Source organism: Schistocerca serialis, chromosome 4 (assembly GCF_023864345.2).
Source record: "Schistocerca serialis cubense isolate TAMUIC-IGC-003099 chromosome 4, iqSchSeri2.2, whole genome shotgun sequence".
Classification (NCBI taxonomy): Eukaryota; Metazoa; Arthropoda; class Insecta; order Orthoptera; family Acrididae; genus Schistocerca; species Schistocerca serialis.
This window is the reverse complement of record NC_064641.1, coordinates 729852890-729869807: the sequence shown is the minus strand read 5'-3', so window position 1 is coordinate 729869807 and position 16918 is coordinate 729852890. Positions and strand designations below refer to the sequence as shown.

At 44.5% G+C, this 16918-nt stretch overlaps 1 pseudogene; it reads left to right on the top strand.

Annotated features, from left to right (window-relative positions):
* The first annotated feature begins 9612 nt into the window (after positions 1-9612).
* LOC126475837 (5S ribosomal RNA) lies at positions 9613-9730 on the top strand (annotated as a pseudogene).
* The last annotated feature ends 7188 nt before the right edge of the window (positions 9731-16918 follow it).

Genomic DNA, 16918 nt, shown 5'->3' with positions numbered 1-16918 from the left:
TTGTACCTACGAAGCATGTACTGGTACACAATCTGCACCCCACGTGGTTTTCTAGTGCAACAGTCCGTCCCCGGTAGGTGAGTGGTCAGTGCGACAGAGTGTCAACCCAAAGGGCTCGGGTTCGATCACCGGCTGGATCGGAGATTTTATCCGCTCAGAGAGTGGGTGTTGTGTTGTCATAATAATCATCATTTCATCCCCACCGACGCGCAAGTCGCCGAAGTGGCGTCATATCGGAAGACTTGCACCAGGCGAACAGTCTACCCGACGGGAGGCCCTCGTCACGCGACATTATTATTATTATCTAGTGCAGCAACCAAAACTCATGCCAGCAGATCTTCCTCTGTCTCTAAACGACTGTCGTAAATTAAACTTTGGATGCGATCCCGATTTCCTTCCCCATCTTTGACACAATTCGGGCTTGTGCTCCGTCTCTAATGACATCGATATCGGTTAAACCCAATATTCCATGCTTTTTCCTTCATGATATTTATTGTGAAACCCAGTAGTAATTTTACAATAAACATAACGGCCTTATATCCCATAACTTCGTGTGGTAACCAAGTACAAATATGGGTTGATAAATGAAAGAAAAAAATTGTATAGTCTTGTACCATAGGAAGGAGGGAGAGGATGTTGTTATGAGTGGCCAGTACCCTCTTTCTACAACACAGATGCACATGTGGATTAACACGGCTCTTTATTTACATGAACTGATAGTTGCTGCTATTCGAGTCCATGAGTTGTAGTACAAGCTCCTCAGTAATAGTTCTCTTGCGTAGTACAAGCTCCTCGGTAATAGTTCTCTTGCAGACAATATCGGTAAACTTGCTATACTCACAATTCTGGTCGCTATGTGCTACGTAGCCTGTGACCCGCTCTGCGTGTGGACTGACAGACGCCAAACTGGATTGTGAGTAGCTGAGTCAGTGAGGGCGTGATTGGCTGAGCCCTCTGGCCAGCGGTGGCGGTCTAAATACTTGCTGTCGAGAGGGCGTTGGGGGCGTGTTGCTTGTCAGTGTGTCTCTGGCCTCTGTCATGATAGGCGACAGCTTACGCCAGCACAATAATAACAATAATTGGGTTCCGAACCGGGACGCAAGAGAGAAATGCTATCATGCTAGCCATTATACAACCAGATGGGCTGAACTTATCGCTAGCTAAGAGGCATCTAAATTACCTTGGAAACTATGACGGTCGTTTTGTCAAAACAGCCGAGTATCTACTGGTAAGCCGAAACATGTGAACACCTATTATGATCCCTCTTCCACCGAGCCAAGTTTCTGGAAAATCGGGTTATGGCACTTGCTGTGCTCTCCTCGTAAGGGAATGAAGACGGAGTGTCCAGAGCAACTACAATCTGGATGTATACGACTGTGCACTTAGCGAACGGCGAAATGTGCCGAGAGCGGTAGTGGATTCAGTTCACAGTTAGGTGAGTACGACGGCACGTGCGCCAGAGACCGGAACGCAATTACAGGAGCGCCCGAGGCAAGTACGGCTGCGGCGAACCGTATTAAAGCCGTCCGTCTGCGGCGCCGGCCGGATAGCTCAACGGGATAGCACTGTCGCGTGCCGCCGCCCTAATCAGCGCGGTGCAGTCTCTGTGGCGACCATGGGGAGCTCTCGCAGTCTGCCCGAGCTAGCTCATTACCCGTCCGGAGAGCACCTTAATAACAAGTCGGACATAATATAAGAATTAAGCGCGCCAATGGCGCCCCTAATGCCGCGCCGGCCGGAGGCGTCGACGACGGGTCATTAGCGCCGGTAATTAGGGACGCCGAAGGCGACGGTGCCTAGGAGCAAAATGAGGGATGCTGATGCGCTGGTGCTGGCGGTGGGGGGAAATGTAGTCTGCGACGGGCGAAGAGGGGCGGTGACCGCAGACGGAAACCTAGACGTGGGTGACGGTGAGGGGGGAAGAGGGCGAAGGGGGGCAGCGCGCGCGCAGAGATACGAGGGGAATGGGAGAAAAATGTGAAAGCAATTTGTTCGTTGACGTAGAAGGCCGACCGGTTTAATTAAAATTCCATTACCAGAACTTACTCTGCAGAAACTGAATATATCAGCAGCCTCTGGTTTATCCACGTGCAGATAATATTTTACGCGGAAAAAATGGAAAATAAAAACAGCTTGCAGTGCGTGCGGTCGGCCATAAAATGTGAGTGACGTAATGGGGCCGCGAAATGCCGAAATCGTTTGCGGGCTAGGATGGGAACCCAGCGCACCACAACGTCGGTGATATAGTGCGGGGCTGAAGATTCAATGAACGGATGACTGAAATCGGCTGGAAACATTGAAATCGCTTTAACACTCCAATTACCCTAGATTCCCCTCACCCCCTCCTCCCCTCTCCCCCTTCCCACCAATCGTGAAGAACACGTCTCTAGGTGAGGAACTATGGCTACAGAATTAAATTAAATGCGAAATCGAAGAGGGTACTTCGTAAAGCTGAAAGACCATCTAGCAAACTATGAAGGATATCGGAAATAAATTTGTATCTTCCTTTCCTTTATCCAATCGTGCGGGCCCTGCTTTTACGTCATATGACAAATTATTTATTGACACATTAAAATTGAGGATTTGACTGGTACTGGAACCTGAGAACTATCCTTTCATGGGCACCGGCTCTACCGACTTTTTATAATTTAATTTAATCTCCATGTTTTTTGCACATGGGAAAACAGGAGTGCACTATTGATTTTATCAAAAATGCTGTTTGGTAGCTTCATGCTGTCATAATGAAATGATGTGAGATTTGAAACAAGAGCCGGCCGGAGTGGCCGTGCGGTTCTAGGCGCTACAGTCTGGAATCGCGTGACCGCTACGGTCGCAGGTTCGAATCCTGCCTCGGGCATGGATGTGTGTGATGTCCTTAGGTTAGTTAGGTTTAAGTAGTTCTAAGTTCTAGGGGACTGATGACCTCAGAAGTTAAGTCCCATAGTGCTCAGAGCCATTTGAACCATTTTTTGAAACAAGACGTAACAACGATGTTTGTGTCACTACATTTCACTTTTATCAACCATGAAGGACTGATAAAATTCACTACACTTTTTTCTAACCAAGTTGCGACACACTGGTTCAAATAAAATAAGCTACTAAAATGATCACTTGATCGTTACCATATCTCTTTCTCATTGTTAACATACTGTATTCTAACTAAAGATAATAGAGTGTTGTCCAATTGTTTTTGTTTCCTTGTCACAGGAAGACCACCATGGGTGACATAACTTTATTTTTCTGCAAGCAGATGCTAACTGTTTCCAAGGCAAGGTCTGCAGCTGGGTTCTAGAAACAGTAAATCGTCGTTAGAAATTCAGTATTTCTATTCTCTCATCTTTAATTTGTTGTTGTTGTTGGCTCTTCAGTCCAAAGACTGGTCTCATGCAGCTCTCCACGTTACTCTATCCTGCGCAAGCCTCTTCATCTCCGAGTAACTATTGTAACCTACATCCTTCTGAATCTGATTAGTGTACTCATCTCTTGGTCACCCTCTACGATTTTTACCCTCCACTCTTCCCTCCAGTACTAAATTGGTGATCCCTTGATGCCTCAGAACGTGTCCTACCAACTGACCCTTTCTTCTAAGCAAGTTGTGCCCAATTGCTCTCCTACCCAATTCTGTTCAGTACCTACTCATTAGTTACATGCTCTATCCATCTTCCATCTACTCTTCAGCGTTCTTCTGTAGCATCACATTTCTCTTCTTCTCTAAACTGTTCATCGTCCATGTTTCAAATCCATACATGGATACACTCAATTCAAATACTATACTCGATGTTAACAAATTTCTCTACTTCAGAAACGCCAATCTACATTTTATATCCTCTCTACTTCGACCATCCTCAGTCATTTTGCTGCCCAAAAAGCAAAACTCATCTATTACTTTAAGTGTCTCATTTCCTAATTTAATTCCCTCAGCATCACCTGATTTAATTCGACTACATTCCATTATCCTCGTTTTGCTTTTGTGCTTTTGTTGATGTTCATTTCGTATCCTCCTTTCAAGACACTGTCCATTCCGTTCAACTGCTCTTCCAAGTCCTTTGCTGTCTCCGAAAGAATTACAATATCATCTGCAAACCTTAAGGTTTCTATTTCTTCTCCCTTCCTACTCCAAATTTAATTCCTACTCCAAATTTTTCTTTGGTTCCCTTTACGGCTTGTTCAATGTACAGATTGGATAACTTCCGGGATAGGCTACAATCACGTCTCACTCCCTTCTCAGCCATTGCTTCCCTCTCGTGACTCACGACTCTTATAACTCCATCAGGTTACCCTCCATTCAGAGACTGTTGCATGCAGCGACTGTTATTGACTTGTAAATAATAGATTTCAGCTATCAGTCGTCCTTTTGAAATTTCATTGGCAGATGTAGATTTCAGCTAGAAACTAACCACTCTCAATGCACTATCATTTTTGATCAATGCATGTAATGCCTGTTGGTCGGGTTTCATCCGCAGTTCGTTGAATTCAATGAACTGTCTTCTGATTTCTGTACAAATGGTAAATAGCCTTTCGCTCACTGTATTTTACCTCTGCCACCTTCAGAATGTGAATGAGAGTATTGCAGTCAACTTCAATTTAAATACTGTTAAATTCTGGGAAAAGTTAATGGTTCTTCGTTTATTTTCATTCATATTTTCATTGCTTTTGCTAGTAAGGAATTCCAGGTACTCTTCAGAGACGATAAGTATTTTAGCATGAGTAAATGGAACTTGTAAGTTTAAGCAGCTTCGCAGTGCCAGCAGGACTTTTGAAGCCTGATTCGAGGGCACAGCTGTACAATTAATTTGTGTCTTCTGCTGTATGACACCGAATGTGAAGAACCATCAGTTCAAACTTGAGTACTATATCTCTCACAACTGGGACGTCCTTACTGATCATAGTCTCCCCATCGATGTCATCATGGCTCGTGTACAACCACTTGAATCCTTCTTTACTGTTTCCCATTGACGACACCTCATAAAACACAATCAAGCAGCCTGAACAAGAACTTGTTACAAAATATTGGTTGTTTACTTCTCCCAGTGCCTCATCTCTTACCTTCCAAACGGCAACGCACGCTCTGCTGCAGAGTGCAAAATTCGTTCTGAAATTATTTATTGTTTTAATTTTGTGTCGGAATGCCCTTTCGGTCGCCTCAGTCGCCATTTAATTTAGCCAAATCGTGTTCGCTGTCTTTGTATAGAGTCTTTGACGTTTAGACGGTCAAATGAAATGAGCGAGCATAGGAAAACGAAAGAAGCAAATAATTCAGCGCAAAAGTAGGTATGGAAACCAATGTTTTCCTCGATACGACGTAAAAGGACTGAGTACATAGACATCAATATCACATGTGACGGCAACCTTCGGCATGTCTCTTCATAGATATCCGTAGATGTTCATATATACCAGGCGTGTTCCGACTGCACTGACAACCATCCACAATATCCACAATGTTCCCTCGGAGTCCATCGACAAAGAGATGCAAATGGAATATCTGAAAAAACAATTAGGGAGATTAGAGATTCGGAATAATGAACTCAGCCCTCACATAGGGAGCTGCAAGAACAAGTTAGTGAACTCACCACAAAGGTGACCGAGCAAGCACAAAGTGAAGCCCAGACAATTTCATATGCAGCGGCCCCGCCATCTTCACCCAAAACAAAAGAGGTAGAGCGTCCCGAAGTGGCTAAATCTAAACAAGTCACAACAATGTTCACCAAATCAACAGCCAATCAAGATGCAAAATCAGTCAGGCAAACACTGACGCAAAAGATAAACCCCAGAAAAAGATCCTGCATATCAAATCATTTCAAATAACACTGCTGTTATCGTAGAGTCTGCTGCTCAAGATGACTGCACAAAAATTATCGAAAAAACGAAGGAACTAGGCACCATCGTATGTGAAGGTCCCAGAAAACGAAAGCCTCTAATTACAGTCGACAGAGTCCCTGACACAACCACTGACAACGAATTTCTTGACAGTCTCAATGAGCAGTACCTGAGCAACGAAACGTGTAGAGAAGAGTTCGGCAAGACATGAAAATTCGCTTCAAAACTGATCCCAAAGGGAGTGGCCACACCATCAGGTTCTTCAGGTGACACGATAACATTATTGGTACCTCACCAGAAAACAAAAGACTTACATTGACTTCGAGTCAGTAATGTCAAAAACTTTAACGCCGTGAGTCAGTGCTGTAAGTGCTGCGAGTATGGTCACTCCACCAAAACAAGTAGAAACATAGAGGGTATAGGCACCAAATGTGGCCATTCCGAATGCAGGACCGGGGAACCCATAGCATGTATTCCATGTAGAAACAGGAGAAGACCATGAAATAAGTCAAAAGGAGGAGAGTGTCAGACATACAGACATTTACTAGACAGGCTCATAGACAGTAATGATTATGCTTATCAATCATTACACAGTGAACAACATTGAGAATGATAATGTACACGACACTGCTACAGGAAAATACAAATTTCCCTCCACTAGAAGGAGAAACTTCTGGCGTGTCATCTCATGGCGGCGACAGCTAGACATACTACTGGATAGCTTACACAACTACGATAATATACTTGCACTATTACATACAACAACACTAGCACAGAGCTACACAAATACAATGGAGTATACCTTAATTTGATCGATACATAACGTGGGGGCAAAACTAATAAACAAACAAATGTTCTACTGGATTAATTTTCAAACGTCGTTATTCGAAAATAGAGGAATTTGAAGATGAGTTAATAAATGAACCAGAACACTCAGATACCGGCGGAAACCACACCACCCTATCAACAACAACCTTGAGAACAGAGAATAAGTATCAAAACCAAACACACCAGAAACATCAAGTAAGATGGGAAGTAAATACGATAAAACCAAGTGTGAGCGCCACATAAAGCCTGTGGCTTTTGTATCAGGTGGACTATTGAACTCGGGCACAATGCCACCAAGTACTGTGACCAAACCACAGAATGCAACAACAACAAAACTGGCAAGAAAGTGACGACAGAAAAGGCAGACATAGACATAAAGCACCCCCGCATGAAAACCTACTGACCCCAAAATTACAACCGGAGACTGCGAGTACACAGAAGATAACACGTTATGAAAACGAAGGTAGTGACGATGAGAACGAAAATGATGATAAATACATGTGTCCAATTAATACCTGTAACATACACTACTGGCCATTAAAATTGCTACACCACGAAGATGACGTGCCACAGACGCGAAATTTAACCGAAAGGAAGAAGGTGTTGTGATATGCAAATGATTAGCTTTTCAAAGCATCCAAACAAGGTTGGTGCCGTTGGCGACACCTACACCGTGCTGACATGAGGAAAGTTTCCAACCGATTTCTCACACACAAACAGCAGTTGACCGGCGTTGCCTGGTGAAACGTTGTTGTGATGCCTCGTGTTAGGAGGAGAAATGCGTACCATCACGTTTCTGACTTTGATAAAGGTCGGATTGTAGCCTATCGCGATTGCGGTTTATCGTATCACGACATTGCTGCTCGCATTGGTCGAGATCCAATGACTGTTAGCAGAATGTGGTATCGGTGGGTTCAGGAGGGTAATACGGAACGCCGTGCTGGATCCTAACGGCCTCGTACCATTAGCAGTCGACAGGCATCTTATCTGCATCACTGTAACGGATCCTGCAGCCACGTCTCGATCCCTGAGTCAACAGATGGGGACGTTTGCAAGACAACAACCATCTGCACGAACAGTTCGACGACGGTTGTAGCAGCATGTACTATCAGCTCGAAGACCATGGCTGCGGTTATCATTGACGCTGCATCACAGCAGGAGCCCCTGTGATGGTGTACTCAACGACGAACCTGGGTGCACGAATGGCAAAACGTCATTTTTTCGGATGAAACCAGGTTCTTTTTACAGCATCATGATGTTCGCATCCGTGTTTGTCGACATCGCGGTGAACGCACATTGGAAGCGTGTATTCGTCATCGCCATACTGGAGTATCACCCGGCGTCATGGTACAGGGTGCCATTGGTTACACGTCTCTTGTTTGCATTGACGGCACTCTGAACAGTGGACGTTACATTTCAGATGTGTTACGACCCGTGGCTCAACCCTTCATTCGATCCTTGCGAAACCCTACATTTCAGCATCATGATGAACGACCGCATGTTGCAGGTCCTGTACGGGCCTTTCTGGATACAGAAACTGTTCGACTGCTGTCCTGGCCAGCACATTCTCCAGATCTCTCACCAACTGAAAACGTCTGGTCAATGGTGGGTGAGCAACCGGCTCGTCACAATACGCCAGTCACTACTCTTGATGAACTGTGGTATCGTGTTGAAGCTGCATGGTCAGCTGTACCTGTACACGCCACCCAAGCTCTGTTTGACTCAATGCCCAGGCGTATCAAGGCCGTTATTACGGCCAGAGGTGGTTGTTCTGGGTACTGATTTCTCAGGATCTATGCACCAAAATTGCGTGAAAATGTAATCACATGTCAGTTCTAGTATAATATATTTGCCCAATTAATACCCGTTTATTATCTGCATTTCTTCTTGGTGCAGAAATTCTAATAGCCAGTAGCGTATGTAATCAAAACACTCCAACAGATGGAATCACCACACCAGTAACCGGTACTCCTCTGGTAGGACAATCTGCCACTGCACAATCCGACAATGCCACCGAGTAGCAAAGCAATAGACCTCTACCAACATTCAATTCTTAGTCTTACAACAACAAACCGAATCAGAAGAATGCTACACCCAGAGTAACAGCTGGTATCGCAGCACCAGTAAAACCAGACAAAAAGAGTCTTCTACAGACAGTCGAAGTATTTTTAGAACTTTCCGTGTGCCAAAGAAGTGATTAATGAATGGGAAGTAATGAAGGCTGTGCAACAAGGTACGTAGCACGTGCCACAAAGCGTCGACCTCAGCACACCACCCGACGCTACACAATGCCCCAGGGTGCCGATATGTGGTCCAACGTTCTCACCACCAACGACGCCGTTGCAAAAACGACCACCTCTGTTCGAGTGTTGCTATCTCCCGGCACCAACCCACAAAAGCAGCGCTCATCGCAGCCATCAATATCTTTAATTAAAGTAGAATTTAACATCAAGCTAAGTGGATTAGAAAGAAAGGAAATTTTACAGACAGCTCAAAGAATGCTGCTTAGGCAGCTGCATCCAAAGATGACTCTGTTTCCCAACTACGGAGCAAACAGACAGAATCACCCTCAAGACGAAAAGCATACCAACCGACCCCGACCAGTTATTGGACGTACTGATGCAAGTATGGATACGAAGAGATGATCCATTTGACATGGATAAGATCTATGCCGATCATGTCACGGCACATGAACGGACGTACTTCGACTATGCTTAGTCTGGTAGCAAATGATACTTAAACACCCATAGCATCACTAATGAATATTCTTCAACTGAATGCAATGAGGAATAAGCAAGTTAGTGCTGAACTCAACAAAATAGTTAAAGACCCAAACATAGATATATTGTGTCTACAAGAGCTGTACACTACAAGGAAAACTGACATGCTTTCCGACAGATGTGATTACCATATTCGGTAGTCAGGACTGCAAGGAAGCAGTTTCCATATTAAAAAAAACATATAAATGGGAACGGCTTCGCCGCAGTGGATACACCGGTTTCCGTCAGAACACCGAAGTTAAGCGCTGTCGGCCGTGGCTGGCACTTGGATGGGTGACCCTCATGGACGCCATGCACTGTTGCCATTTTTCTGGGTGCACTCAGCCTCGTGATGCCAACTGAGGAGCTACTCGACGGAATGGTTGCGGCTCCGGTCAAAGAAAACCATCATAACGACCGAGAGAGCGGTGTGGTGACCACACGCCCCTCCTATCCGTATCCTCAGCAAAGGGTGACACGGCGTTCGGATGGTCCCGATGGGCCACTTGTGGCCTGAAGACGGAGTGCTTAATCATTTTTTTTTGTCATCAGTCTACTGACTGGTTTGATGCGGCCCGACACGAATTCTTTTCCGGTGCTAACCTCTTCATCTCAGAGTAGCATTTGCAACCAACGTCCTCAATTATTTGCTTGACGTATTCCAATCCCTGTCTTCCTCTACAGTTTTTGCTACAGCTCCCTCTAGTACCATGGAAGTCATTCCCTCATGTCTTAGCAGATGTCCTATCATCCTGTCCCTTCTCCTTATCAGTGTTTTCCACATATTCCTTTCCTCTCCGATTCTGCACAGAACCTCCTCATTCCTTACCTTATCAGTCCACCTAATTTTCAACATTCGTCTATAGCACCACATCTCAAATGCTTCGATTCTCTTCTGTTCCGGTTTTCCCACAGTCCATGTTTCACTACCATACAATGCTGTACTCCAGACGTACATCCTCAGAAATTTCTTCCTCAAATTAAGGTCGGTATTTGATATTAGTAGACTTCTCTTGGCCAGAAATGCCTTTTTTGCCATAGCGAGTCTGCTTTACATGTCCTCCTTGCTCCGTCCGTCATTGGTTATTTTACTGCCTTAACTTCACTGACTTCGTGACCATCAATCCTGATGTTAAGTTTCTCGCTGTTCTCATTTCTATTACTTCTCATTACCTTTGTCTTTCTCCGATTTACTCTCAAACCATACTGTGCACTCATTAGACTGTTCATTCCGTTCAGCAGATCATTTAATTCTTCTTCACTTTCACTCAGGGTAGCAATGTCATCAGCGAATCGTATCATTGATATCCTTTCACCTTGTATTTTAATTCCACTCCTGAACCTTTCTTTTATTTCCATCATTGCTTCCTGGATGTACAGATTGAAGAGTAGGGGCGAAAGGCTACAGCCTTGTCTTACTCCCTTCTTAATACGAGCACTTCGTTCTTGATCGTCCACTCTTATTATTCCCTCTTGGTTGTTGTACATATTGTATATGACCCGTCTCTCCCTATAGCTTACCCCTACTTTTTCAGAATCTCGAACAGCTTGCACCATTTTATATTGTCGAACGCTTTTTCCAGGTCGACAAATCCTATGAAAGTGTCTTGATTTTTCTTTGCCCTTGCTTCCATTATTAGCCGTAACGTCAGAATTGCCTCTCTCGTCCCTTTACTTTTCCTAAAGCCAAACTGATCGTCACCTAGCGCATTCTCAATTTTCTTTTCCATTCTTCTGTATATTATTCTTGTAAGCAGCTTCGATGCATGAGCTGTTACACTGATTGTGCGATAATTCTCGCACTTTTCAGCTCTTGCCGTCTTCGGAATTGTGTGGATGATGTTTTTCCGAAAGTCAGATGGTATATCGCCAGACTCATATATTCTACACACCAACGTGAATAGTCGTTTTGTTGCCACTTCCCCCAATGATTTTAGAAATTCTGATGGAATGTTATCTATCCCTTCCGCCTTATTTGACCGTAAGTCCTCCAAAGCTCTTTTAAATTCCGATTCTAATACTGGATCCCCTATCTCTTCTAAATCGACTCCTGTTTCTTCTTCTATCACATCAGAAAAATCTTCACCCTCATAGAGGCTTTCAATGTATTCTTTCCACCTACCTTCTCTCTCCTCTACATTTAACAGTGGAATTCCCGTTGCACTCTTAATGTTACCACCGTTGCTTTTAATGTCACCAAAGGTTGTTTTGACTTTCCTGTATGCTGAGTCTGTCCTTCCGACAATCATATCTTTTACGATGACTTCACATTTTTCCTGCAGCCATTTCGTCTTAGCTTCCCTGCACTTCCTATTTATTTCATTCCTCAGCGACTTGTATTTCTGTATTCCTGATTTTCCCACAACATGTTTGTACTTCCTCCTTTCATCAATCAACGGAAGTATTTCTACTGTTATCCATGGTTTCTTCGCAGCTACCTTCTTTGTACCTATGTTTTCCTTCCCAACTTCTGTGATGGCCCTTTTTAGAGATGTCCATTCCTCTTCAACTGTTCTGCCTACTGCGTTATTCCTTATTGCTGTATCTATAGCGTTAGAGAACTTCAAACGTATCTCGTCATTCCTTAGTACTTCCGTATCCTACTTCTTTGCGTATTGATTCTTCCTGACTAATGTCTTGAACTTCAGCCTACTCTTCATCACTACTATATTGTGATCTGAGTCTATATCTGCTCCTGGGTACGCCTTACAATCCAGTATCTGATTTCAGAATCTCTGTCTGACCATGATGTAATCTAATTGAAATCTTCCCGTATCTCCCGGCCTTTTCCAAGTATACCTCCTCCTCTTGTGATTCTTGAACAGGGTATTCGCTATTACCAGCTGAAACTTGTTACAGAACTCAATTAGTCTTTCTCCTCTTTCATTCCTAGTCCCAAGCCCATATTCTCCTGTAACCTTTTCTTCCACGCCTTCCCCTACAACTGCATTCCAGTCGTCCATGACTATTAGATTTTCGTCCCCCTTTACATACAGCATTACCCTTTCAATATCCTCATACACTTTCTCTATCTGTTCATCTTCAGCTTGCGACGTCGCATGTATACCTGAACTATCGTTGTCGGTGTTGGTCTGCTGTCGATTCTGATTAGAACAACCCGATCACTGAACTGTTCACAGTAACACACCCTCTGCCCTACCTTCCTATTCATAACGAATCCTACACCTGTTATACAATTTTCTGCTGCTGTTGATATTACCCTATACTCATCTGACCAGAAATCCTTGTGTTCCTTCCACTTCACTTCACTGACCCCTACTATGTCTAGATTGAGCCTTTGCATTTCCCTTTTCAGATTTTCTCGTTTCCCTACCACGTTCAAGCTTCTGACATTCCACACCCCGACTTGTAGAACATCCTTTCGTTGATTATTGAATCTTTTTCTCATGGTACCCTCCCCTTTTGCAGTCCCCTCCCGGAGATTCGAATAGGGGACTATTCCGGAATCTTTTGCCAATGGAGAGATCATCATGACACTTCTTCAAATACAGGCCACATGTCCTGTAGATACACGTTACGTGTCTTTAATGCAGTGGTTTCCATTGCCTTCTGCATCCTCATGTCGTTGATCATTGCTGATTCTTCCGCCTTTAGGGGACATTCAAAGGCCCTTTCTTAGGTTTTCCTTGAATAATTAGAAAATTGCTGCCTCTAGCGTAAACATATCCCAATACAAAAGTAAACTGCATTAAATGTACTACGCAAAAGCTCCTATTCGGTTTTCCTCTTGGGGTAATACATTGCGCAATTCAGGGGAAAGAAAAATCACAAACTATAAAAAATTGTTTCAGTGTTATAATATTACTGTTTACGAACAATTTTACTAACTGTGAAACTCGGCCCTCCATTTCCTATCGCGATATACTGGGAACTATGGATGATGGACAACAGGCAGATTCCATATTTCTAGATTTCCGGAAAGCATTTGACATGATGCCCAAAAGCCGACCGGCGCTTCAGTCTGGAACCGCGCAACCGCTACGGCCGCAGGTTCGAATCCTGCCTTGGGCATGGATGTGTGTGATGCCCTTAGGTTAGTTAGGTTTAAGTACACTACTGGACATAAAAATTGCTACACCAAGAAGAAACACAGATGATAAACGGGTATTCATTGGACAAATATATTATACTAGAACTGACATGTGATTACGTTTTCACGCAGTTTGGGTGCATAGATCCTGAGAAATCAGTACCCAGAACAACCACCTCTGGCCGTAATAACGGCCTTGATACGCCTGGGCATTGAGTCAAACAGAGCTTGGGTGGCGTGTACAGGTACAACTGCCCATGCAGCTTCAACACGATACCACAGTTCATCAAGAGTAGTGACTGGCGTATTGTGACGAGCCAGTTGCTCGGCTACCATTAACCAGACGTTTTCAGTTGGTGAGAGATCTGGAGAATGTGCTGACCATGGCAGCAGTCGAACATTTTCTGTATCCAGAAAGGCCCGTACAGGACCTGCAACATGAGATCGTGCATTATCCTGCCGAAATGTAGGGTTTCGCAAGGATCGAATGAAGGGTAGAGCCACGGGTCGTAACACATCTGAAATGTAACGTCCACTGTTCAAAGTACCGTCAATGCGAACAAGAGATGATCGAGACGTGTAAGCAATGGCGCCCCATACCATCACTCCGGGTGATAAGCCAGTATGGCGATGACGAATGCACGCTTCCAATGTGCGTTCACCTCGATGTCTCCGAACACGGATGCGACTATCATGAAGCTGTAAACAGAAACTGGATTCATCTGAAAAAATTACGTTTTGTCATTCGTGCACCCAAGTTCGTCGTTTAGTACACCATCGCAGGCGCTCCTGTCTGTGATGCAGCGTCAAGGGTAACCGTAGCCACGGTCTCCGAGCTGATAGCCCATGCTGCTGCAAACTTCGTCCAACTGTTCGTGCAGACGGTTGTTGTCTTGCAAACGTCTCCATCTTTTGGTTCAGGGATCGAGACGTGGCTGCACGATCCGTTGCAGCCATGCGGATAAGATACCAATCATCTCGACTGCTAGTGATACGAGGCCGTTGGGATCCAGCACGGCATTCCTTATTACCCTCCTGAACCCACCGATTCCAGACTCTGCCAATAGACATTGGATCTCGACCAACGCGAGCAGCAATGTAGCGATACGATAAATCGCAATCGCGATAGGCTACAATCCGACCTTTATCAAAGTGGGAAACGTGATGGTACGCATTTCTCCTCCTTACACGAGACATCACAAAACGTTTGACCACGCAACGCCGGTCTGCTGCTGCTTGTGTATGCGAAATCGGTTGGAAACTTTCCTCATGTCAGAACGTTTTAGGTGTCGCCACCGGCGCCAATCTTGTGTGAATGCTCTGAAAAGCTAATCATTTGCATATCACAGCATCTTATTCCTGTCGGTTGAATTTCGCGTCTTTAGCACGTTATCTTCGTGGTGTAGCAATTTTAATGGCCAGTAGTGTAGTTCTAAGTTCTAGGAGACTGATGACCTCAGATGTTAAGTGCCATAGTGCTCAGAGCCAATTGATGCAATTGATGCCCCAATGCAGGTTGTTAACGAAGGTACGAGGATATGGAATAAGTTCACAGATATGTTAGTGGCTCGGAGACTTCTAACACAACAGAGATCAGGATGCTGTCCTCGACGGCGAGTGTTCATCTGAGACAAGAGTATCGTCAGGAATGCCACAGGGAACTGTGATAGGACCGCTTCTGTTCTTTATACACGTAATTGATTTGGCAGACACGATGGGGAGCAATCTGCGGTTGTTTGCTGATAATTCTGTGGTATACAGTAACCTGTCGAAGTTGAGTGACTATAGACGACTTAGACAAAATTTGTAGTTGGTGTGATTAGTGGCAGCTAGTTCTAAATACGGAGAAACGTATGTTAAGGCGTATAAGTACGAAGACCAAATACCTAATGTTCGGATAAGTATCACTAGTGTCCTGCTTGATACAGTCATGTCGTTTAAATATCTGGGCATAACGTTGAAAAGCCATATGAAGTGGAACGAGCCTATGAGAACTGTAGTAGGGAAGGAGAATGGTCGACTTCGGTTTATTGGGAGAATTTTAGGAAAGATTGGATCGCCTGTAAAGGAAACCGCATACAAGACACTGGCGTGACCTATTCTTGAGTACTGATCGAGTGGCTGGGATCTGTCCCAGGTCGTATTGAAGAAAGACATCGAAGCAATTCAGAGGCGGGCTGCTAGATTTGTTACCGGTAGGTTTGAACAACAGGAGAGCGTTACAGAGATTCTTTGGGAACTCATATGGAAAGCCCTGGAGGGAAGTCGACGTTCTCTCCCAGAAACACAGTTGAGAAAATTTAGAGAGCCAGCAAACTGACTGCGAAACGATTCTATTGTCGCTTTGTAAGGACCACGAAGATAAGATACGAGAAATTAGGGCTCATATGGATGCACACAGACAGTAGTTTTCCCCTCGCTCCATTTGCGAGTGGAACAGGAAAGGAAATTGCAAGTAGTGGTACAGGGAACCCTCCACCAAGCACGGCACGATGGCTTGCAGAGTATCAATGTACATGTACTTAGAACTACCAAAAGTCTATGTCATTATATAAAAACATTTTACCTTGAATGTTTACATTTTAAAAATGAACGATTGAATCATCTTTGTTATCACCATCTTGGAAATCGACTAACAGGGCGCCATCTATATACATACCACGGCGCATGCCGTACACCATGGAATGCCGACTTTTCAGCTTCCATATAGACCCCTGCACCCAGTAAAGCATTGGCAAAGGGTATTGTTCAGTATCGTCAACCGTGCCACTCGTCTTAGGTTCTCACTGGGATGGTGATCCATACTTCTTTTGGTTTTATCACCACTCGGTCGTCGACAGAGGATTGTCGAGGCGTTGCTGTATCTCTAACACCGTAAGTAACATGACACGGTATTGTAAAAAGCATTATATAGTAACTTTAAGTTAATAAAACTAGTATGGAAATGAAGATCCATGCTTTTTGACAGAGCGTAGGGGAACGATGCGGGAGACCTGCACCGTCTGGCTAGGCAAGATCCTAATGGAGGTTGCTTTCCTCCGACCGTAATGATGAAGGCGACACAACAGTCAGTCATCTTGGGGCAGGTGAAAATCCCTGACCTCGCCGGGAATCGAACCCGGGACCCCGTGTTCGGGAAGCGAGAACGGTACTGCGAGACCAGGAGCTGTGTACAAAACCAATATACCTGTGAATAATATAACTGTAAAAGAACTGTGGTTTGTGGCAATGGGGCGAGAGGTGGTTTTGGTTCGATTATGCTTCTACGAATGCATATGTTATTGATATTCAGTTGTTTGCTACATTTCCAGAAACATCTTTTCTCCAGTCTGTGAGACCTTCTGTGCTAGCGTCGAAGGGTTACTGAAGATGTCTGACACTGTCTTCATTTCCCTAGGAATCCTGCTGAACAGCGTAAACGTTTCTCATATGCTTTTGCTGAAAATGGTGGAGGTGGTGTCAC